General features: G+C 40.8%; 1 protein-coding gene across 2 annotated transcripts in view; it reads right to left on the bottom strand.

Annotated features, from left to right (window-relative positions):
• The window catches only part of LOC134212359 (lutropin-choriogonadotropic hormone receptor), a 505,979-nt gene that overhangs the window by 223,343 nt on the left and 255,979 nt on the right, over positions 1–26,657 (bottom strand). The window contains exon 1 of one of the 2 annotated variants that reach the window (XM_062690133.1): positions 18,636–18,714. The exons of the other annotated variant lie outside the window; for it this stretch is intronic. The gene's annotated coding sequence lies outside the window, so the exon portion shown is untranslated. Of the gene's footprint in view, positions 1–18,635; positions 18,715–26,657 lie in introns of those variants that run through there. 2 annotated transcript variants of the gene reach the window in all.

The following is a 26,657-nucleotide window of genomic DNA, read 5'->3' as shown; positions in this document are numbered from 1 at the left end:
TTTCATTCGAATTTCCACGGGAATTTCTTACGAAGTTCCACGGGAATTTTTTACGAATTTCCACGGGAATTTCATTCGAATTTCCACGGGAATTTCTTACGAATTTCCACGGGAATTTTATTCGAATTTCCACGGGCAGTTCATCCGAATTTCTACGGGAAATGCATTCGAATTTCCACGAGAAATTCATTAGAATCTCCACGGGAAATTCATTCGAATTTCCAGGGGAAGTTCATTCGAATTTCCAGGGGAAATTCATATGAATTTCCAGGCGAAATTAATTTGAATTTCCAGGTGAAATTCATTTGAATTTCCAGGGAAAATTCATTTGAATTTCCATGGGAAATTCATTCGAATTTCCATGGGAAATTTATTCGAATTTCCATGGGAAATTTATTCGAATTTCCATGATAAATTCATTCGAATTTCCATTGATCCATTCATTCGGATTTCCATGGGAAATTCATTCGAGTTTCCATAGGAAATTCATCCGAATTTCCATGGTAAATTCATTCGAATTTCCATGGGAAATTATTTCTAATTTCCACGGGAAATTCATTCGAATTTCCATGGGAAATTCATTCAAATTTCTATGGGAAATTCATTCGAATTTCCACCGGAAATTCATTCGAATTTCCATGGGAAATTTATTCGAATTTCCATGGGAAATTCATTCGAATTTCCATGGGAAATTCATTCGAATTTCCATGGGAAATTCATTCGAATTTCCATGGGAAATTCATTCGAATTTCCATGGGAAATTCATTCGAATTTCCATGGGAAATTCATTCGAATTTCCATGGGAAATTCATTCGAATTTCCATGGGAAATTCATTCGAAATTCCACGGGAAACTCATTCGAATTTTCACGGGGAAATCATTCGAATTTCCACGGGAAATTCATTTGAATTTCCACGGGAAATTCATTTGAATTTCCACGGGAAATTCATTTGAATTTCCACGGGAAATTCATTCGAAAATTCACGGGAAATTCATTCGAAAATTCACGGGAAATTCATTCGAAAATTCACGGGAAATTCATTCGAAAATTCACGGGAAATTCATTTGAATTTCCAAGGGAACTTCACTCGAATTTACGCGGGAAATTCATCTGAATTTTCACGGGAAATTCATCCGATTTTTCACGGGAAATTCATTCGAATTTCCACGGGAGATTCATTCGAATTTTAACGGGAAATTCATTCGTAAATTTATTGGAAGTTCCTCGGGAAATTCATTCGAAATTCCACGGGAAATTCATTCGAATTTCCACGGAAAATTTGTTCGAATTTCCGCGGGATATTCATTCGAATTTCCTCGGGAAATTCATTCGAAATTCCACGGGAAATTCATTCGAATTTCTTCGGGAAACTCATTAGAATCATTAGAATTTCCACGGGAAATTCATTCAAATTTTCAGGGGAAATTCATTCGAATTTCCATGGGAAATTCATTCGAAAATTCACGGGAAATTCATTCAAATTTCCATGGGAAATTCATTCGAATTTGTACGGGAAATACGTTCGAATTTCCACGGGAAGTTCATTCGAAATTCCACGGGAAATTCATTCGAATTCGCACGGGAAATTCGTTTGAATTTCCACGGAAAATTCGTTCAAATTTCCGCGGGAAATTCATCCGAATTTCCACGGGAAATTCATTCGAAATTCCACGGGAAATTCATTCGAATTTCCACAATAAATTCATTCCAAATTTCACGGGAAATTCATTCGAAATTCCACGGGAAATTCATTCAAATTTTCACGGGAAATTCATTCGAATTTCCTCGGGGAATTCCATCGAATTTCCACGGGAAATTCAATCGAATTTCCTCGGGAAATTCAATCAATTCAATACAATTCAATCAATTCAATTCAATTTCCTCGGGAAACTTATTAGAATCATTCGAATTTCCACGGGAAATTCATTCTTTTTTTCAAGGGAAATTCATTCGAATTTTCACTGGAAATTCATTCGAATTACAAATCATAAAGATATTGGAATTTGGAACGCACTTTTTTTTCTGTTTGAGAAAGAAAAAATGTCACATTTTCTGTCAATCGCTGTGAGTGACCTTCCAACCATTTTACATTAAAGATGAGTGTTAAATCCGAAGCTAGTATTTGTTGGTTCTCTGTGCAAGAACAGCTGATCTGGACATAATGAAGCAGAAACTACGACCTGTCAATTAAACTCAAGCTATGTTTGAATGTTTAGTAATGTTTCATAAATCATCCATACCTTATGTACTCTACTTGTGATTCTTAGGTTCTCAGTAAGACACATTTTAAGTAGACGTTCAACAACCATAAATTTCCATAACGAATTTAACCCTTTGAAATGTTCCGAATGATCAGTACTAATGTATTTTCATGGGAATATCCACCATTGAGTTAGGTCAACCAACATCAGAAAGCACTACCATCTCCCAGGGTCTTGAGTTGCAGAATAAGCACTGATACACGAGTGAACGAGCATATAACGGATGGCTTCCCAGAAAAACCGCAATCCTTGGATAAATTCGTTTTTATTATCACACAATGCAAGCAGGCGATCCCCCATCGTGTACAAATAATACCCACTAGTGATGTCTCGGAAAAAGCAAACGATGGTCCACCTTTTTCGCATGATGTCACATGGGTCGCGTCCGTATAGAGCAGAGTGTGGAGCCCGATGATAAATCGATTTGTTTAGAATTTTGCACAGAACTCCGACCGGTGGGGCTTAGTGTGATGGATGCCACCAGTATGCAAATGACCCGAACAGCGCCAACTGATGGAAAAGTTGGAAAGCATTGATGTTGATGTTTGGGCTTGATTTGGAGGTTAACATAAATGTTTGAGTGAATGTTAATTTGGGTTTGATAGAAAGTTGATTTTCATGGAGCTGTAAGTGCCATTCCTTGCAACTGGATGAAAGAAATTAAGAACAAATTAGAATAATATGGGCCGACCCACGATACTTGAAAACATGTTTGATTTCAAGAAAAGTTAGATCAAGAGAAGAGGAAATTGAAACTTCAAGTGCTACTTTTCCTACACCGATAAGGTCCTCAGAATAAAAATGAGTACAAAATTCAAGCTTGAATTGTTTGTTGAAACCGACAAAGGACAACATTATTCCTTTGATAAGTTTTGACGAGATACTAGAAAATAAAACATTGCACGCTTACAAAAAATTATAGAACATATATGATTGAAATGCCACTCACTTTTTGTTTCATTTCATATTCGAAATTCTTCAAATAATACAAACAGAATAAAAGGACCAAACATCAGCTAAACGTGATTGCATGACAGTCTAAAAATTGTAAATGTCAATTCGCAGGAGATATAACACTCATCTTCTTATAATTGTTGTAATAATTTTCATCTGCTTTCTAAGAACAGAACAAACGATAAAAGTTCTATCCACAATTCCCATGTAGGTAGATGTGACTGGGCTTGTATAGGAAGCTTGTTTCACTGCCTCGAGTGCAAAGTGACTGCGATTTATTTCCCGCGTCTTAATTGCCGCCTTTCAGAGTATAAATTTTCCTCACGGCACAGGAAACGGCATTTCTAACGAGTGCGATTTCTCGTTGAACACTTTGCTCTGATAGATGACTCTTTTAGTGGTTTTAATTTTGCGAATCCTTCTTTACGACGTCTTGGTTTCAACAATGTTCGTCTGGCGACCAGCTCTTTGGCAAATATGTTTTTTTATAGCTGAAACAGTCAATTTATGACAGTTGCAGTCCATAGCAGACAATCATCTTTTCAGAAAGGGACGGATTTCCAGACGCATTTGATCACAGTCATGCACTCTCAGCAAACCCCATTCCTGACTCAGACAATGACTATGTTCATCAAGGAGTAGTCCTCTCAGCACTATATTGTCAATTTCGAAATTTTTCTCGACGCCCATCGCAAACGATAATTAAAAAGTTCATATTAACCAGCGGATTAAAAGATGTTTGCCAACGTCTATTCCAAAAGAAATCTCGCGGCGTTGTCTCTATCAAACTAGTTAATTGAATAGACGAGATAAGTTTTCTCAGTGACACATTTACTCAAAAGAGAAAAATGTTGAATGTTACCTTTTTTGTGCTTCAGATATATTCATCAAATCAAAAAGATTCTTAAAAACATTGTCTAACTGAATCAAAAAAAAATCGCGAAAATTGAAAAGAGGGTGCCTGCATATAAATGTCAGTTTTTAACATTCAACGTTCTTCATTTTGAATCGGCATTTAAGTGATTCACATTTCTTCAAACTAACGTAGATTACATTTTTACGGTAATTATGGTTTATCGATGAAAAAATCTTCTGAATTCCAATGGAAGATATGTTTTATTTTTTCAACATTGTATTGAATTCTCAGGGGACCTTTACACGAATTCTTGTGAATATTCACATCGAAAGGCTTGATTCAGCTTCGACGAGAAATCCACAAGAAAGTCGTAAGAGCTTACAATATAAAATTCGTCTAATTTTCAATGTGATAAAAGATGGGAATGGTAAACATTTCTGGGTGTAATTATTAACAACCAAGCAAATTGGTGAAATTAATTACGCCGAGCAATCAAGAAAATAAAAATACGATAGTAGCAAGCAATGCAGATAAATATAATAAAGAATCATTTTACAAAAGTAAAATATTAGCTTCAACCAGTCGCATTTTTGAAAATATAAGGAAACATATTTTTAGTTCTTCCTAGTTTATTACCTTTTAAGCATGCGCGCTCTCCTGACTCACCAATCAATAAAGATATGTATTAACGCCTACTTAAGGCCCTAAAAACGAAGATGTAGAGAAAAATACAAGGTTCAATTTCGGAAGGTTGGCTCTATAAAGTCTAGGAATCGCCTGATAAATGTGATAGTGAGACAGGTCGATCTTGATATCTAACTTACAAGAAGGAGCTTTTATTAGGCATAATTTACTTCAATTATGTTCTGAAAACTCAGATGTGAGTTCCTCATTATGAGGAAGATTATGATTTGAAAAATGTATTGGAGGTAACCACTTTCCTTCGATGGGACTTTAACCCACGACCCTCAGTACGCTAGACTGGTGATTTTAACCAAGTAAGCTACGAGTGACCTGAAAGCACCAGTCTAGCGTACCGAGGATCGTGGGTTCGAGTCCCATCGAAGGAAAGTGGTTAGATATTTAGTAGACCTCTTCATTCAAGTCGGGTGGTCCAATACCCGGGAAATAGGCAATTAACTTTGATTGAACTAACTTCAATTATGTCAAATTATGCTGTTTCCACAAACATAAAACTCACATTTTAAAATTGATTAACAATTTATTTTTACTGGTCGGTGTTGTTCCAGATTGGATTTTTTGTTTAATTTTCGCCCTACTTGATCACTGTGGAGTTTCGGTGAATCAGTTTCAATCTCAGCTAGAACTTTGATCAAAAGATTCATACCGATAGAACTGTCCTCTGAACGTCATCGTCGACACTGCCATCGGGCCGCCGGCAGAGCTGTCGCAAATGGAGCTCAGACACGCTAATTTCTCTATTTTTCGCTGGTTGTTAGAGTCCTTTGCCACGGTGCGGCCGGTGTGCGGTGAATGCTGAGACGACGTGAATAAAACTGAGGTTGAGGTTAAGATATGGGCCACACGAACCACGGTTGCCTCCACTGACTGTTTTGTGGGAATGCAATAAAAATCCCAATTCGGAATTCGGTGAAGCAGTAAAACACGTAATCTCTGCACTCGACTTTTCCACTGGGTGATGTTTGCGGTGTCGCTGATAATGTTGCATTTAGACTGCCACTGGGGAGCGCAAGGAGCAATGAGTGTGCTCCAGCCATAGTCGCACAGAAGCTCGACATTGTGTGGCAGAGAGTTTTGATGGAGATAAACAAATGAAATGGCATGTTATGAGCACTCTAGATTGGGGACTTGTACGGTTTTTGGCTAGTGGGAACTGAAGTGGGAAAACTGAAACCCTAAATGATAAAGTGTTTGCCAGAATGTGTCTAGACGAGGGATATATCAGTAGTTCAGCAGTGAGGGATGAGCATATGCATTAGAGCAGTTTATGGCGATATTTGGGTGACGATAGAAAACAAATATATTGGGTTGATGAGGTTGTAAACTTTTCTGCATCGACAGAGTTAACGTGCAAGTTGTTGACATCGTGACTGGGTCATAAAGAAAAATATTGATACGTTGACATTTTAATAAATATTCAGCATTATGATCAGTTTCTTAAACGGGAGTTGTTATGCATTTCATTCTGTGGTAGATGGACAGAATCAACAATCAGAAAAGAGCGGCATCAAATGGTTCCCTGATGTTTACTGAATTGAATACTAATTAGTTTTATTATTTGCGTTATTGGCTCCTAAAATGAAGAATCGATATTCGATTTTGTTTGAGAGAACGGTAAACCTATTTAGTCATCTTGAATACGTCAGTTCTTTTCTGACTCAGAGGTCACAAAAGACATTGGGTTCGTACAATTCATCGTGACCGTCGCCATTCCTACTGTTTGTTGGAATGGAAAGTGTGTAATTTATCGGTATGCAGTTTGGCGCGTTGTTAATCACAAAACTTTATGCGCACACGCCCAATAATTGTATATCCCTTGTAACTATTTTTTTGTAATCAGAATCACCTTCAAAAACGAATCAAAAACCAATGTTTGTACTATCTCTCGTGCGTCAATTACAGAAGGATCGCCCGGCGTACAAAATTCTGTCGCGTATTCTGTTTAACAGACTGAGACCGCTTGAGGAGTCCTTCATCGGCGAACACCAGGCAGGTTTTCGTGAGGGCCAATCAACGACGGGTCAGATGTTTAGCCTGCGGATGATCATTGATAAATTCCGGGAGTACAAATTGCAAACACATCATCTGTTCATTGATTTCAAAGCAGCCTACGATTCAGTGAAAAGAAATTAGCTGTTGCTGATAATGACTAAACATGATTTTCCGGCGAAACTCATTAGACTAATACGTCCAATGCTTGATGGCTCGAAATAAAGTATTCGGATTGCAGATGAAGAGTGAACCTCGTTTGTGACCTTAGATGAATTTAAACTCCTGGGCTTTGCGGACGACTTCGACCTCATTAGAATCAATCGGGTGGAATCGAACCTGGGTACCCTAAACGTTCGAGGAAACTGGAGTAACATCTCCCAAGACTTACGATTATGGAGCTCTACAATACCTCAGGCATAATTGTATCGAAGCTGTAGCCAAGCAGAAAACAGAAAACACTATCTCTCGTAATCGTAACCTTCGAGCTATTGCCGCCTCTTGAGGCAATAAACAATTCAATTATTGATTCCAGCTGTTCCCTTCAAGTGTTGCTCGGAAAACTAGAAAATTATAGAGTATATGGCTCAAACCTTGGCCCAATATGCTACGGTTGTTATTGTTAAAAATCTCCATATATTGCAGTTCCAACCAGAATTATTCCACCAACCAGCTTGCTTACTTTTGGTTTTGACGTCAAACAGCAAAAAATGATAAATGTTCACAATATCTTAATTCAAGCAGTGAAATGGACAAAATGTTGACCCGTTGTCTCTATCAGGTGGATGTTTTTTCAACTCACTGTTCGAAAGATATGATTTACATGCTGTTCAATAGATGGTTGGGGGCAGCAGGGACTATGTCCAAAAGCCCACGAGACAGGAGGTTTGCGCAGGCCCAATAGGCCGCCCTTAAAACAACCATTACGAACGACATAGAAGATAATACGACTCGATACAATCGGCAACGACCTAGGCGACGAATAAAAGATCACGATTGGAAGCTTGGAACATGGAACTACAAGTCGCTAGGCTTCGCAGGTTGCGACGCGACAGGATAATCTACGATGAAATAAATCTCCGCAACGACGTCGTAGCGCTGCAAGAGATTTGCTGGACAGGACAGAAAGTGTGGAAAGCGGACATCGAGCGGCTACCTTCTACCAAAGCTGTGGCACCACCAACGGGCTGAGAACCGGCCTCATAGTGCTGGGAAAGATGCGCCAACGCGTGATTGGGTGGCAGCCAAATAACACAGCTGGAGCAGACATACGATGGACGGGACGTCCACTGCGGGACGTCAAAATCGTCATCGGTGACATGAACGCTCAGGTAGGAAGAGAGGAAATGAATAGACCGGTCATCGGACCGGGTAGTCTGCATACCGTATCGAACGACAACGGCCAACGATGTTTATGCAGACTCACGCGAAATAGTCCGTAGCACTTTCTTCCTCCGCAAGAATATCCACAAGGCCGCATGGAAATCACCTAATCATGTAACGGAAAACCAAATCGATCACGTTCTAATCGACGGTAAATTCTTCTCCGACATCACGAACGTACGCACTTACCGCAGTGCGAATATTGAATCCGACCACTACCTCGTTGCAGTATGTCTGCGCTCAAAACTCTCGACGGTGTACAACACGCGTCGGAGTCGTCCACCGCGGCCAAACATTGGGCGCTACAAGACGGTGGACTAGTCCAAGACTACGCCCAGCAGCTGGAAGTGGCACTCCCTACGGAAGAGCAGCTGGGCGCAGCATCTCTTGAAGATGGCTGGAGAGACATTCAATCCGCCATTGGGAGCACCGCAACCGCTGCACTAGGCACGGTGGCTCCGGATCAGAGAAACGACTGGTATGACGGCGAATGTACGAGGGCGAACGAGGCACGATACAAACGGGCGCGGAACAGACAAAACTCGATTTTTCGGAGAAAAAAGCCCCAGCAGGAAGATCAAGACCATGAAGAGACGGAGGAACTGTACCACGCTAATAACGCACGAAAGTTCTATGAGAAGTTGAACCGTTCACGTAAGGGCCACGTGCCACAGTCCGAAATGTGTAAGGACATAAACGGGAACCTTCTTACAAACGAGCGTGAGGTGATCCAAAGGTGGCGGCAGCACTACGAAGAGCACCTTATGACCGGCTGAAAAACAACAAAGCCCCTGGAGTTGACCAACTACCAGGAGAGCTGATTAAACACGGTGGTGAGGCACTGGCTAGAGCGCTGCACTGGGTGATTACCAAGGTTTGGGAGGATGAGGTTCTGCCGCAGGAGTGGATGGAAGGTGTCGTGTATCCCATCTACAAAAAGGGCGATAAGCTAGATTGTAGCAGCTACCGCGCAATCACGTTGCTGAACACCGCCTACAAGGTACTCTCGCAAATGTTATGCCGCCGACTAACACCAATTGCAAGAGAGTTCGTGGGGCAGTACCAGGCGAGATTTATGGGTGAACGCTCTACCACAGACCAGGTGTTCGCCATACGTCAGGTATTGCGAAATGCCGCGAATACAACGTGCCCACACATCATCTATTTATGGACTTCAAAGCCGCATATGATACAATCGATCGGGACCAGCTATGGCAGCTAATGCACGAAACGGATTTTCGGATAAACTAACACGGTTGATTAAGGCGACGATGGATCGGGTGATGAGCGTAGTTTGAGTTTCTGGGGCATTCTCGAGTCCCTTCGAAACGCGCAGAGGGCTACGGCAAGGTGATGGTCTTTCGTGTCTGGTATTCGACATCGCTTTGGAGGGAGTAATACGAAGGGCAGGGATTGACACGAGTGTTACGATTTTCACGAAGTCCGTCCAGTTATTTGGTTTTGCCGACGACGTTGATATCATGGCACGTAACTTTGAGAGGATGGAGGAAGCCTACATCAGACTGAAAAGCGAAGCTAAACGGATTGGACTAGTCATCAACACGTCGAAGACAAAGTACATGATAGGAAGAGCCCAAGAGAGGTCAATATAAGCCACCCATCACGAGTTTTTATCGGTGGTGACGAAATCGAGGTGGTTGGAGAATTCGTGTACTTGGGCTCACTGGCTACCGTGGATAACGATAGGGGCCTTTCACAAATTACGTAACGCTGTAGGGGGAGGGAGGGGGTCAAGCCGAGTGTTACGATCCATACAAAAAAATAAACCTTTCATACAAAAAGTGTTACGAGGGGGAGGGTGGGGGTCCAAAATCAACAAATTTAGCGTTACGTAATTTTAGAAAGAACCCATACCAGCAGAGAATTTCGGAGACGCATCATGGCAGGAAATCGTACGTACTTTGGACTCCGCAAAACGCTCCGATCGAATAGAGCTCGCCGCCGTGTCTAACTGACTATCTACAAAACGCTTATTAGACCGGTAGATCTCTACGGACACTAGACGTGGACGACGTTCGTGAAAGACCAACGCGCACTTGGAGTTTTCGAAAGGAAACTGCTGCGTACCATCTATGGTGGGGTGCAGATGGCAGACGATACGTGGAGGAGGCGAATGAACCACGAGTTGCATCAGCTATTGGGAGAACCATCCATCGTTCACACCGCGAAAATCGGAAGACTGCGGTGGGCCGGGACCGTAGCCAGAATGTAGGACAATAATCCGGTGAAAATGATTCTCGACAACGATCCGACGGGAACAAGAAGGCCAGGTGCATGGCGGGCAAGGTGGATCGATCAGGTGGAGGACGATTTGCGGACCCTTCGCAGACTGCGTACTTGGCGAAGTGCAGCCATGGACCGAGGTGAATGGAGAAGACTTTTATGTATTGCACAGGCCACTCGGGCCTTAGTCTGAATCACCTACCCTCAATATGTCTCTTTTTCACAATCTATCGCTTCATACTTGTTCGCGTCCTAGCGAACGGCTTCCAATCTGCCGATTTTCAATTATCTTTCAATTATCTACTCCTTCATACTTTGAGTACAACTGACCGACAAAGCCGATAAACAAATCATTCTTAACAATCACGGTCGTAGAATATGTTTCAATTATAAAATAAAACTGGCTAAAAATTAAAAAAACGAGGTAGTATCCAATTATAGCGAAGTCGGGTGATTGGAAGAACACGTCGCGATATGGACATACCTCCATGAGTGGTATTGTTTCTTATGTAAACATTCGTTAAACCAATACTCGAGTCGGTTTTGTTGGCACTGTAATGTCTTTGAAGAGTAAATTTTCAAGAGTTGTTTTACATCTTTCTAATACTATTTGCATATTAATGTATTTTACAGATAAGACTGAAACATTTGCCTTCGATAAATAGAAGCTAGCACCAGTATCAGTATTCAGCAACCACTATACTGAGCTAATTGCTCAAATAAAGACTCAGATCAGCATTGCATAAAATAAAAATTAAATAAGTACAATGTCTTAACCTTTGTGCTATTTACCATGCGTTCAGTTCGTCGTCTCTGCTATATTCAATATGGCGCTGTATGAGATGAAACAAGAATCGATTACTGCAGTTTCTAAAGTTAAACAGTAGTCTAGTCCTCCTTAGCCGTGCGGTAAGATGCGTGGCTACACAGCAAGACCATGCTGAGGGTGGCTGGGTTCGATTCCCGGTCCGATCTAGGATCATCGTGCTAGCCTCATGATATACGAATGCAAAAATGGTAACTCAGCTTAGAAATCTAGAAGTTAATAACTGTGGAAGTGCTTAATGAACATTAAGCAACGAGGCGGCAATGTCCCAGTGGGGGATGTAATGCCAATGAAGAAGATGTAGTCTAGCCCCGAAGGCAGATGCAGCAGCAGAGAGCAAGCGAACGAAAGCCAATTAAGTGATTGTGCTCTTCGCCATGACAAGCAGCACTTAAAATGCACTGCAAGTAGTTTTCCTAACCAATCGAGCTGGTTTATTAGAAAAGCGAAGAGCGGCATCCGATGAATGCTATTCTGTCGCTATACCCACAGCACCCACATATCGAGCGTAGAGAACGAGGCGGAAAAGGCTCGAGGATGTGTCGCAGACTGCGCTGCGAGGACTACTGGACCGTATAACTTTGATTTATAACTTTCCCCATACAGTAGAAATGGTAGTTGGCGAGGCTAGTCGTTCGTGCAGATCGAAAGTAAGTTCCGCTAGCGAAAACCATTAAAATAATGGCCAGCGCCAGAAGCGCGAACGAGAGGGCGTTTACTCATAATTACAACTACCGAGGAAGCATTTACTGAATAAACAAAGCTCAGGGTTCGCTATTTAGATTTGAAATAAACAAGCCAACGTCAAACGTATTACTACAAGCCAATTAAAGAAAAGGGCAGAAACAAAAAATATAAGATGCCAAAAGTTTCTTCTTCTGCTATACTTGTTACCAGAATAACACATTGTCTCACAGTTTAGTTCGCTAAACATGTACTGCTAAACATGCCTGCGTTCGTTCGTGAAACTAAGGATCCATAGAGAAGATGATGCAAAATGAAGATCTCATTTATACATATTTGAATGCCTTCTCGAAAAATGCCAGTATTCAAAATTTATTTTGGTACGCTATTGAAATTATTTACAAGCATCGATTTGCGGACAACACTTTTTGGAACAGATGCGGCTTCAACCATTTTTTTTTTACTCGGTTGATATTCATCAATTTCACGGTTAAACTAAACTGTTAAAGAGTTTTCTTTGATTTTTTGAATTTTTGTTTTCGTGGGGTTAACGCATAGTTCCATTGACGGTAAATAGTGTATTTGAACCCTTCAGCATGGTGTGCTTTGCAACTGCAGTAAGGTCGCTTTTAACGCTTGAAGATTTGCTCAGTTTCTCAAACTCACCCAGTTTCCACATCATTATAGATTTCATTAATTCCTTTTATTTCTTTGTATGTATTGTGTTGTAACGTGTAATGTGTTGGTAAATTCAAAGGCCAGAAATGGCCAAAGGAAAACCGTGAAAAAGGCGACCCCAGTGTGCTATAATTAATCTTATAAAGAATTCAATCATTACTTACCACTTGTGCATTTTGAGCCATTATTTCCTGTATGTGGTTAGTGGTCGGAACATCAGATGCTGTTGAAAATGTCTCTTCGACGGGACATGTTCAGCAACAATAAATCTCATCCTGAACCAAAATCGATGCGCAATCCGCAGACGAACTATTTTCCATGCTGTCTAGACGACTATGACGATGGCCGGCAATGGTGATGGTGACTGCCAATTGGCTACTAGAGCCAAGAGTTAGTGCCATGGTTATGATTTTCACATACTTTGCAACACTCAAGTGGAAGCTATTGGACTGTAATTGCGAACCATTGGACAAACAACCAGAAGCACCACATTAAGCAAATAGAAATCTCGTTTGCTCTGTCGAGTTACCCTGGGGCAGCAAAACAGCCTGTACGAGACACACTTGTGGTCAAGCGGGTGTGAATGTACCCACATTGCAGTGTTGTTAATAGGTTGATACAAATTATGGTTTTTGTGGATGCGAACCATTTGATCTAGTTTCCACACTTACATAACCAGATTAAGGCTTTTGTATCATATAGTTTAACAGTAACCCCGAGTACCATTCGTCATAGTGAATCACCCTAACAACTAGAATTAAGGGGTTAGTACACTCTGGAGGCCTGAAAATGTGATTTAACGGATTTTTTTAGGTAACTACATAGATAGAAAAAGTTTCCAAAAGAGCGTAAGCTTAAACGATATTATCATCTGAATGTAATCAATTTCTATTGCCTTATGCGTTTATACGAAATTGATCTCCCTAGTGGAGCTGGTGCCATTCTTGTTGTTAATCTTTCTTGCTCTTAATGAAAAAATGTTTCTCATCGATTTTGAAATTATGTTTGGGGAAACAGAGATTTGACAATGAATACACTGACCGATCTTGCCAATTTTTTAATCGATTAAGAATAAGTGCCTAAAATTTGAGATAATTTTATCCGCATATACATACACATAATATTTCCGGTGTAAGATATACTACGTTCATTGTCAGTTTTGGGAAAATCCTGAACCAACGAATATCTTCCCTAATATAAGGCCTAAGGCCTCTCATTATGTAAGTACTACATCAACAAACAATTCCCTTCCCAAGTTACGGTGAAGATGGGCGTGGCCAGGAGTAGTAATCCTAATGCTTTTGTAATGTTTGTCCTAGATTGAAGTCAAAGACCCACCCACCTTGATTTCTAATAGTAATCTGAATGGAGATTGCACCCTAACTACACATTTAAAATAAATCGCAGATTTCTGTGAAATTTCACCGAAATCTCAACAGCAGAACAGTGAATAATTTTACAGATTTTTGGTGGTTTTGACAGTTGAAAATTTGGTGAAATGAAATAATTACTACCCAGACTGAGGCCCAAGGATTCGTGGACTCGGGCAAGGTCGAATCGACCGAGGGACTTGGCAGCGAAGATGGTGGTGCCAAAGTCTACCCAGACTGAGGCTCAAGTATTCGCGGGCACGTCGGGGGTGACTGCTCCAGCGGAGCAGACACAAAAACGAGGGAGACAGTCTCCAGGGGATGAGCTCCCTGGGGGCCGCTCCAAACCCCGAACAAGGGTAGTGGGGCTGGGAAGCTGAACCCCGGCCAGGTACCTCCCAAACCGGGGGAAGAAGGACCTGGAAAGGTCCGTCCACCCAGGAAAGACGGTGGTAAGGGGTTACGGCAGGCTGAGAACTCTCAGCCGCCCCAGACCAGGGAAATATAGGGGGATGACGCCTCCTGGACCCTGGTCAAGAACAAGAGGTAACCGAAGACGTCAAGGGCCGAAAAGAAGGCCCAGGCGAATGAGGGTAGCAAGAAGTCTAGGGTAGGCGCCAATCGCTCCAGGGGCGATGCCCTAGTCATCAAGACGGACGAGGCTAAGTACTCGGACGTCTTGAAGGCGATGAGGAGTGACGTCAAGCTCGGTGAACTCGGCGCCGACGTACGTTGAATAAGACGTACTCGGATGGGCGAGATGACCCTCGAGGAAAGGTCCGGCAGGGACACAGGTAGCATTGGTTCGGCTATCTGCAGCGGACGCCTCCAAGGTAGTCAAGTTAGGGAGCGTCAAGGTGGGATGGTCAGTGTGCTCTGTAGGCATATACGAGCAACCCGAAGTTTGCTTCAAGTGCATGGAACCGGGGCACAAGCAATGGGACTGCAAAGGCCCTGACAGAAGCCATCTCTGCCGACGCTGCGGATTGGAGGGACATAAGGCACAATGCTGCACGAACCCTCCCAATTGTTTGATTTGTTCAAGCAAATCTGTGAACAGCAAGCACCCCAGGGGGGGGTTTGATGTGCCCGGCGTTTAAGCGTGCTGCAAAATCACAGTGCAGGTAACGCAGCTGGCTTGCTCGGCCTCGCCCGAGTGTTTGGTGTGCGCAAGTTTAGAGGAAACGGCGGAACACTTGTTGTTCGTGTGCCCACGTTTTCGCGCAAGAGACTATGGGCTTGGCGGCAATGGAAACGGTTTAGCGGGTCGGGGATGTAGTCCTGCCTTCCTCGATTGCTGTTGGAGGTGGTCCCTATCGATTTGTATATAATACTATGAGTCTTAGCGAATCCTATGAAAAGTTTGTTTATGGTGCGAATATACAGCCTCGTTCGTTCTTAGGGTCTGGAGTATTAAACTGAAATTAAACTCAAAAGTGACATATCAATAATTATCGAATAACCCTGCTGGCAGAGCAACATTACTTTTGACTGATATCGAATCATTTTTCATCGATGTCTTATTGGAATTGCTGGGTAGCACCAGCCATTCTTATGGCCGGGTTATTTGTTAATTTTCGAATTGTCACTTCTAAGTTTAATTCTCCAAATGAGACAGAACCTTAGTGTACGAGAATAGCATAAATCAAATGTTCAGACATAAACAATGGACTTAAAAGTGTTTTTAGGAAGTCATTTTTTAAGATAAAGAAAGACGACTACCTACGATAAAAACATAAAATATTCACCTTCATGAAGCACATTCGGTTCGAGTTTTGACATTCGTGTTTTGATTATTCGGAACATAGAATGACTTACTTAGTTTTCTTCTTCATAGACTCACTCATTTGATTACCACTGACTATGGTAGCTGCCTGTGTGCAAAAAAAAACATAATTAGCCCAGATCGAAAATAAGAAAAACCATTTTTTTAAGCATGCATGGTGTACTACGCTCTTAACATCATTGAGGACGAGCGCTGCCCCTCAACGCGTTTCGTTAACACGGCTTACCGGATCGGGAAAGGAAACGAGTAAAAATCTCATACACAGTGTCAAGTTGCATCTTGCCGCAAAGCAAGTGCACTGCGGTTATTGCCTACACATGGCTAAGCTTCTACTCATAAATGAACAAGGCACACAAGAGGTCTATCCCCGAGCAGAACATGCCATTTTGCGGTGGTGAATATTTGCAAGTTGTACGTGAGGTAACTGAGCTAGACACGTTTACTTTAATTACTATTAAATGGATATGCTTGAAGGGACGTGAACCGGATCATTGTTTCCACGTGTCAAACATATGGAAATGCACTCAATACTTACTTAATATATGTTCAAAGTGTTTTCTTGGAAAATTGCTTACCTGGAAAGATAAAAAGGAAAAAAAATACTGTGGTGAATTTTATTCATCGAAAATTAATTATAATACAGGTAAAAATTTCGTTTTGACAATGATATCATTGTGTTGGACAGGTTATCCTTAACGGTCTTTATATGAGATGGCCAATACATATAACAAAAGTTCGACTCACGATCCCAAGAATTTATGAATTACTTAAAACCAATTAATGATACATTGAAATGATCTCACATCAGCTGGGGCAGAATTGATCAGCGAGTTAGTTTTTTTCATTTGGAACTAGCTGAACCGGCGAACTTTGTCTCGCCAAAAATTGATCATTTTTCTGATACAATTGGTTGCGTACATAATTTATCCAGAAAATAAATTGGTTCTTCAGAATGATTTTCATATTTTTTAAAGTTTTGCAATAACATGTTTCCTGTCAAACAGCTAATAAATAATTGCGTATCGTTATATATATGTAGATTTTTTTGTAATATGTTTGTAATACATATCTTCTATATACATAAAAATTAATTTCTGTCTGTCTGAACCTTATCTTATTCTTCTTCTTCTTCTTATTGGCATTACATCCTCTTACTGGGACAGAGCAGCCTCGCAGCTTAGTGTTCATTAAGCACTTCCACAGTTATTAACTGCGAGGTTTCTAAGCCAAGCTACCATTTTTGCATTCGTATATCATGAGGCTAGCACGATGATACTTTTATGCTCAGGGAAGTCGAGACAATTTCCAATCCGAAAATTGCCTAGACCGGCACCGGGAATCGAACCCAGCCACCCTCAGCATGGTCTTGCTTTGTAGCCGCGCGTCTTATTGCACGGCTAAGGAGAGCCCCTTATTAGAACCTTATAGACTCGGTAACTACTGAACCAATCGACGTGAAAATTTGTATGCAGGAGTTTTTGGGGCCAGGGAAGGTTCTTAACATGATTTGAGACCCCTCCCCACTCTAGAAACCGGGGCTCCTATACAAATGAAACACAAATTTCTTCACAACTTGGGAACTAATCAAGCAAATTGACTCCAATATGGGATGAAATTGAAACCACAGAGCAAACATTAAAACCTAAATTGTGAATATAAAATAAAGGTTTTTGCTAATTTTGGTTGAGAAGTAGTTTGACGAGACTACTAGTAAACAATAAAAATATAATTATTCTTTCGAAAACGGTTTTTCATATTACTTGCGATAAAGGCCGTTACAAATATTTAATTCAAATTATGTCCTACTGGTCTTCGAAAGGTCAAGAGTGGGGGGGATAATAAAAAATAAATATTAAAATGGAAAAAATCGATAAAACTCCTCGGATTTGTTAAAGAATGTTTTGAAAATCCTCTAAATTGTCCGATTTTTTTTTGTTGCCCCTCAAAATATTATTTTTGGGCAAAAAAAACTGACTGAAAACTAACAGATGAAGTTTTGGACAAACATCATCTTCAATATGTGACCCAAAAATGGGCAATACCAGCGCCGGCTGTGTCCAAATGCAGATCAATTGAGGAATAGGTAGGAAAATGTTGATAACTGTCGAAGTGCCTAATGAACACTAAGCTGCGAGGCGGTTCTGTCCCATTGTGGGGATGTAATGGCAATAAGAAGAAGAAGAAGAAGAAAGTAGGAAATTGTTGTTGGGGTCCTCCTTAACCGCGCGGTAAGACGCGCGGCTACAAACAAGACCATGCTGAGGGTGGCTGGGTTCGATTCCCGGTGCCGGTCTAGGCAATTTTCGGATTGGAAATTGTCTCGACTTCCCTGTGCATAGTATCATCGTGCTAGCCTCATGATATACGAATGCAAAAATGTTAACCTGGCTTAGAAACCTCGCAGTTATCAACTGTGGAAGTGCCTAATGAACACTAAGCTGCGAGACGGTTCTGTCCCATTGTGGGGATGTAATACCAATAAGAAGAAGAAGAAGAAGGTAGGAAATTTTTGACTCGAGAGAATCCGACGAGTCATCTGCACTTCCACGAGAAATCACTGGGATGTTGGATATATGGGGTGGGGAGTGTGGCAGGGTTCATTTTGGTAAACGGTCTGCCGTGTATAGGGTGTAGTTTGATTGATTTTAAACAACACATTCAAACGAACACCAATTACTATAATTATTGAGCGCACAACACAACTGGATGCGAACTAAATTTTCACTTTCTGATTAACTTACTCACCCGCACAATGCAGAACAAAATTTTGGTAACCGGCTGACCGTTTTGCTTTCCGCACAAAGCAAAACTAAATTTCGACGATTGGCCGATCGCTCTGCTTACTGGAGAATCACAACTGAACAAGAAAAAAAATTTACACTATCTGATTAATTTACTCACCCGCACAATGTAGAACAAAATTTTCGGCACAAATACGAGCGGTATTGAGGCGAAAAATACCGAGCGTCTCCACCAAACTGGAGGAATGTTCGAGAATGTTTGAGAAACGCGCACTCGTCCTGTTACGTTACAGAATTCCGAATCTCTGATCGCCGCTGGATGATCGATCCAGTTCTGGGGTCACCGGATGCGGCCCACCGCCACTAGCGCTCCGCCCAGCGGAGCGTGGCTGGCAACGGGAGAAGCTTTTATCCCGGTTTTTAGTTCGTGCGTTATACCGTCCGAAAAAACCGCGTCCTGAGGGGCGGAACACTAGTCATCCGACACACTCGCCGGGAGATGAGGTAGAACGTCTGTTGTCCGATTTGCCTGAAATGGCTGACAATCAGCCGAACACACGCCGAAAAATAACATTCGACAACCACAAGCGAAAACACAACCGACTCGGTTGCTAGTTCGAGCTAAACTCTTTCAAAGCTTATTCTGTTTCAAACAAAAACTATACTTTTTGATTTCAATATCATAGCATTTAAAGTACAATGTTGAAAACTTGTGTTATCAAGTATAACAACACTTGTTCTGAAAGCTTTTTACTGTTGAAACTAATATGTTGCGTGGTGAGTTGCTGAAAGTGTTTCACACTCGAATCTCACATGCTTGACCAGTAGGGCAAATCAAAGGGCGAAGCACTTTATAGTCGCGTGTCTATTTATTTTTTTGAGTGTAGACCTAGATATCCGAAACCATGGGAAGATTTCCCGTCTGCGAGAATGCAACTGAATCTGAAATGTTTAAAACCTATACTATATTGTTAGCTCTCCAAAATGTTCTCGAGTTTAGCCCAAGGTATTTACCAGATCAACCAAGGCTTTTGCAACATCCTCATCATCAGTATACACCTTGTCCGATTCAATATACATATAATAACCGAATTTTCATGAATATGAGATGTCTAATATCCTTCAAACTGATCTTAAGTTAAGATCAAACTGTCCTCCAAATTCACTATGACTATGGAGGTGTTGATGTCGAGCAGTGTTACTTTGAATGTGGCTACAACGGAGCAGAGGACGACAAAAACGGATAAAAAAGTAAATTGCCCAGAAGCAATATAATTTTTATAATCGTTTCATGTGAGACATGGACCAGTAAAAGTTAAAATGGCAGAGACTGTTTTCAATTAACTTTTAAAATTGCTGGTTTTAATGTCTACATAACTGTAATTGTGTGCTGGTTAGTTAGGTTTGAATAACTTAGAAAAAAATAGTTAGTACCTACAAAGTTATTAATTTAAAAAAAAACTAAATTCTTAGTTTGAAAATCAACCAACAAGTTAATTGTTTTGAACTAGGCTGTTTTTGCTTCGGTTCGTTGCAACAGAATTGTGCAGCCCTAACAGCATCCTATCGAACGGTGACTGGTAGTTCATAGTTCCAATCATAGCTCGAAACTCGCAGGAAACAATAAACTGTCAAGCTATATTTTGTTGTGCTCTGGCCCTAATTGCCACATATAACCCATTGCATTGCACGGCTGCTAGTTGGAAAACAACTTCACGATGAATCGTCCCTCGAGTATGCACATGAAGTTTTAGATAAAACGACTCCATTATCATGCCACAGATTCACCTGGTATGGAAAAGCAGCATATTGTCCGTTGTTCGTTAGCGGCACTACAACAGTGACTGTGTGTACGTTGGCAAAGTTGCAGATAACTATTGTGTCAGTTGGTTGGGTTCCAGCAACAGATGCCAGAGGGTACAAGTAGTACATGACACTATCCAATTACGAGACATCATTAGCTTTTAATCATTGTGCTTTTTCCCTAGATCAACAAAGGATCACATCACATTCAAAATGGAAATCCGTTGTCACTATTCTACTAGAATAAACGCTACATTCGAGTGACAGACACTATTCCATCGTGTAGGTCCTCTGGCAGTCATCCAATAAACTACATAAACTAATAACACTATTATCCCAGGGGTACGATTAAGCTTAGCCCATTAGCCAGCGCTTCCAGCAATTTACTACAATGGCATTCTGGGCAATTTTAAACTCTGCTGAATGATTTACCCGCTCCATGTCACTATGGAGCCGAAATCAAATGACCAAAAATAATTTCATAACTTAAACTAGTTATATGCAAAAATGGGTGTGAAAATAACTCTCAATAACTCTCTAGGGTAAACTTTTTTTTCTGGTAAATTCTGAAATTAAAAAAGAAATGCCCAATATTTTTCTATGCGGAATTTTTCATATAACATACATACTAGTAAAACAATTCAAAAATATAGTACATTTTAAATAAGGACTACCTCATAGGCTCATAGTGCATATGAACAACAATGGCTGACCACCGTCATGTAATCGAAAAAAAAGTGTCCCACAGGTGCACTAAAAAATGTGTACAACATGGATCAAATAATGTGTACGGTATATATGCAAATATTGCACACCAATATTCCCAGACCGTTTTGGTAGCCTGATTGCTTTGTGCAGGCATTACTACAAAAAAAAATCTATTTTTGGGGTATGCGATAAGTGATATACACTCATACGGAATATTCAAAATAACTTCGTGACTAACCAAGTAATTCATTGATACTTTACAGACTTTAATTCACTCTAGATCCAGTTGGAATGTAGAGCTATTGAAGAAGAAGAAGAAGAAGAAGAAGAAGAAGAAGAAGGAGAAGAAGAAGAAGAAGAAGAAGAAGAAGAAGAAGAAGAAGAAGAAGAGGAAGTAGAAGAAGAAGAAGAAGAAGAAGAAGAGAAAGAATAAGAATTAGAAGTCTTTTATCTTAAGCGTTTGTGAAATTGAAAGGGGCAGATATGAGATATGTAAACATCGCGTTTCATTTCTCATTGAAATTGAGAAAATCCAGTACTGGTCTCGTTTACAATATCAACAATGTATCTGCAATATCCCTAAGCAATTAATTTCTTCAAGTCAAGTCAAGTGGGTTGTACGCAAAGGTTACGTTGATCTACGTAGTTGTATGTAATGTTTATTATTTCTAGTCCAACATTTGAAAAGGACGTAACAGCCAAAATTCATTCTTTCCATTTCTTTGTCTATGTATCTAGACAAGGTACCGAGAAGAATCCAGTCTTCCGCGAGCGATAATGGCCGCCAGTTTGCCTGTGAGCTAGTCTCTGATTTGACGTATGTGGAGGTCAACTGCACCCACCGTTCCGAGTATCTGACCAATGTGATATATACGAAGGTGCTATTGGAGTGGATTCACTCCTTCTCATTTACCACATTAATCAAAATGTTCGGAATAATGGATGCAGTTAACCTCCTTCTTCTTCTTCTTCTTATTGGCATTACATCCCCACACTGGGACAGAGCCGCCTCGCAGCTTAGTGTTCATTGAGCACTTTCACAGTTATTAACTGCGAGGTTTCTAAGCCAGGTTACCATTTTTGCATTCGTATATCATGAGGCTAGCACGATGATACTTTTATGCCCAGGAAAGTCGAGACAATTTCCAATCCGAAAATTGCCTAGACCGGCACCGGGAATTGAACCCAGCCACCCTCAGCATGGTCTTGCTTTGTAGCCGCGCGTCTTACCGCATGGCTAAGGAGAGCAGTTAACCTCCACAAACGTCAAATCAGAGACTAGCCCACAGGTAATTTGGTGGCCTTCACCGGTTGCGGAGAACTGGATATACTATACCCCGCCTATACTCCGGGGGATTCATGGATGACCTGGAAAGAAACAGCTATTGAAAGCGAGTCTAATTTGGTTTAATAGATCAAATGGGACATAAACCATTTTTCAAAAGAAATAACAGCCTTTTGGTTACGCCTATACTGCAGAGAATTCTTGGATGACCTACGGCGGCACAGTTATTGAAGTCTTATCCAATTTGATTCTATGGATTATGAAGGGCATGCAACATTTCTGAAAAGAGATAACAGTCCTTTGATTACGCGTGTGGATCTCAAGGTCTATACCGCAGGGATCTCTTGGATGACCTGCGGCGGAACAGTTATTGAAGTCGTTCTTCTTCTTCTTATTGGCATTACATCCCCACACTGGGACAGAGCCGCCTCGCAGCTTAGTGTTCATTAAGCACTTCCACAGTTATTAACTGCGAGGTTTCTAAGCCAGGTTACCATTTTTGCATTCGTATATCATGAGGCTAGCACGATGATACTTTTATGCCCAGGGAAGTCGAGACAATTTCCAATCCGAAAATTGCCTAGACCAGCCACCCTCAGCATGGTCTTGCTTTGTAGCCGCGCGTCTTACCGCACGGCAAAGGAATTGAAGTCGTATCCAATTTCATTCAGTGGATTAGAAAAGGCATGAACCGTTTTTAAAGAGAGATAATAGCCCTTTGGATACGAATTTAGACCTCTAGGCCTATATTTCAGGAAATTCTTGGACGACCTGGAAAGGAACAGTTACTGAAAGCGTATCCAATAATATTCGACGGATTGAAAAGAGGGTCAACAATTTAAAAAAAAAAAAGTAATGACAGACCTTTGATCACGCATGTCGACCACACTGCATGAAATTCTTGAAAGTGAAAACAATTTGGTTTAATAGATCAAATAGGACACAAACCAGTTTTCAAAAGAAAGTTCAGGTTATGCGTGTAGACTCCAGAGTATTCTTGGATAACCTGGAATGGAACACTTGTTGAAGATGCAAAAAAACACTAAGTTGTATGGGTTACTAAGAGTGCTTTCTTATAGGTTTACTTTGAGATGTCAATAAAGCTTAAAATTCTTTTCACATCACATTACGTGTAAAAAGGAGGACGTAAAACGAAGTGCCGAAAAAAGAGGGTTGAGTGTACACTGTACAAGAATGTGGCAATAATGAAGAGATAGGTTCTAAGGAAGCGCAATGATTGAATGATTGAATAGCAGAAACTGTTTGTATATTTTTACGATTTTTATTAAATTTGAAATCTGCTTGTCGTTTCTCAATTAGATCACTGAAATTGAAATGAGGAACACCCCAAGAAAGCGTATTCATTGTAAGTGATTCATAAATATTTGTTGCGGATGAACAAGTAGTGATGGTGCTCTTCATCATATTAGTGGTGCTGTGGATGGATCGCTTTTTTTGTTCTCAAGCGAGTGAAGGGATATTTTGAAATCAATTCTATAAGCAAAATTATTTTGCCGTTGCATAGCTATCAAAAATTTCCCGCTCTTCGAATTTATCCTTTCATGCTGCACGAGGAAGCCCAAATGCGCGAGACTCTACATGACTTTACTATGATTTGACTTTACTACATTGCCGCTTCAATCAGCTGTTAGATCTCCGACGAGACAGGAGGTTTGCGCAGGCCCAATAGGCCGCCTTTAAAAACAACTATTACGAACGACATAGAAGATAATACGATTCGATACAATCGGCAACGACCTAGGCGACGAATAAAGGATCACGATTGGAAGCTTGGAACATGGAACTGCAAGTCGCTAGGCTTCGCACGTTGCAACAGAATAATCTACGATGAATTACATCCCCGCAACTTTGATGTCGTAGCGCTGCAGGAAATCTGCTGGACAGGACAGAAAGTGTGGAAAAGCGGGCATCGAGCGGCTACCATCTACCAAAGCTGCGGCAACACCAACAAGCTGGGAACCGGCTTCATAGTGCTGGGAAAGATGCGCCAACACGTGATTGGGTAGCAGCCAAGGCAGCAAGGATGTGCAAGCTGAGGATAAAAGGTCGTTTCTTCAACTATAGCATCATCAACGTGCACTGCCCACACGAAAGGAGATCCGACGACGAGAAAGCTGCTGGAGCAGACATACGATGGATGCCCACTGCGGGACGTCAAAATCGTCATCGGTGACATAAACGCTCAGGTAGGAAGGGAGGAAATGTATAGACCGGTCATCGGACCGGATAGTTTGCATACCGTATCGAACGACAACGGCCAACGATGCATAAACTTTGCAGCCTCCCGCGGAATGGTAGTCCGAAGCACTTTCTTCCCCCACAAGAATATCTACAAGGCCACATGGAAATCAAGTAATGGAAAACCAAATCGATCACGTTCTAATCGACGGTAAATTCTTCTCCGTCATCACGAACGTCCGCAGTGCAAATATTGAATCCGACCACTACCTCGTTGCAGTACGCCTGCGCTCAAAACTCTCGACGGTGATCAACACGCGTCGGAGTCGTCCGCCGCGGCTAAACATTGGGCGGCTACAAGACGGTAGGCTAGCCCAAGACTACGCGCAGCAGCTGGAAGTGGCACTCCCAACTAAGCATATGCGGTATTTCGAAAAATTTCGTTTCAGGTGGTTCGAAACGAAATTCCGCGGAATTTCGCGGAATTTGAGCATGGCGAAATTTGATTTCTTGATTTCGTTTCGTTTCGTAAAATTACAAAAATTTCGCTAGAAAAAACTAGCTTCAAACGAAATTTAACGGAATTCCGCGGAATTTCGAAACAAATTTAAACTTAAACCATACTTTATATTATCGAAAATTTTGGCTGCGCCGCTGAACAAAACCGTAAAGTTGTTTTCAAAACTTTATGTTATACAATTAATTCTATTAATGCTTACTATATAACCCCATTCTTAGTCGACAAATATGCATGTAGTTTTCTTCTATAAAACGTCTTATTTTTTTTACTAAGTACTCATATTATGCATATGAATGCGGAATCGATCGTGTTGCATAATATGAGTATATAGAATCGGAATCGGAATCGGGGAGAATGTGAAGTGATGAAAATCTACCTCGCGTAGCAGAAATTTGTTTAAGTAGTGTGCAATCAATAGTGTTGATGCTGATCACGCCAGCTAGTGTGGGAGAACGCGAAGTGTTAAAACTAATGTCTGCACCGAAGAGCTTAAAATTATTTAGTGTGGAATCGATCGTGTTGTAGAAGATTATTAAACGAAGCACATTGGTCTTGCGTTGGATTGATTTGAAACAAAGTTTTCGTCTTCTTGTTTTCAAAATAAATTCGTTCACAATAAATATTTTTTCGCTCACCAAGGGGTTTCACGTGAATTACATTCTCAACTAACCAACGATTCTTTTTCCTTAGCGCTCACGGAGATGCAGAGCATTCTTCGATCTCTTATAACAATGAGTGTTAAACTAATTTTCCTCTCTTAAACCTAAATTGACTACAAGCACGTGACTAGCATTGTTATTGGTCATGAATTGGAAACTCCGAAGCAAGTATACAATAAGAATAACTTTTTTGTATCCCAAGAATATTATTGAATTGGTGAGCTGTGCATATTTGCTGTTTCTCGGCCAATCATGATTAGCAACTACGATGTGTACAGTTAATCAAGCTGATAAGCTCTTCTTTGACTATTTGCAAAATATGTAAGGAACATTGCAGATTTGTAGGCATTTCTAGATCTTTACATAGAATTTGCTAAATAAAATCCAGAACGGGCTGAAAAATCATTAAAATTGCTGAAAGTTCTTTACTAATGATTGCTTTCAGCTTATACTGACCATAACAGCTGTTCTCATATGCCAAGGACACACAGACAATTTGTCGAGCTGATTGTATATAAGACTATGGGTCTGTGAAATTCAATCTGAACTACATATCTTTGTGCATTTTAGAAAGGTGCACAGGATTCTTCTAGTGAGCAAATGTATGCTATATATGTAGACGAAGAATAAGAAGGAATAAATTTTGGCTGATACGTCCTTTTCAAATGTTGTAATATCAGTTCTCTATCTACGTATACGCCTGGCAGATGTGGATACATAATAGAGTATCTAAATAAGAAAATCAATTTAAGCATTCTTTTTCTAATTTTGACTTAGTCAATACTGTAAAACCACGCTGGCAAGACAATATGAAGTATGCTTCAGCACATCTACATAATTCTTAAGTGAACGAAGGTTTTAAGCGAAATTTGAATCCGTATATGAAAAATCCCACAATTTCTCTATTTTCATATTAAGTAGAACTGATATAAAATTGAACTGATATGAAATTGATCAGATACGGAAACACACGCTCCACGATGAATTCCTTTAAAAGCGGCACAAATG

Source organism: Armigeres subalbatus, chromosome 2, assembly GCF_024139115.2.
Source record: "Armigeres subalbatus isolate Guangzhou_Male chromosome 2, GZ_Asu_2, whole genome shotgun sequence".
NCBI lineage: Eukaryota > Metazoa > Arthropoda > Insecta > Diptera > Culicidae > Armigeres > Armigeres subalbatus.
The sequence above is the reverse complement of the archived record's forward strand: the minus strand, read 5'-3'. Positions and strand labels throughout refer to the sequence as shown.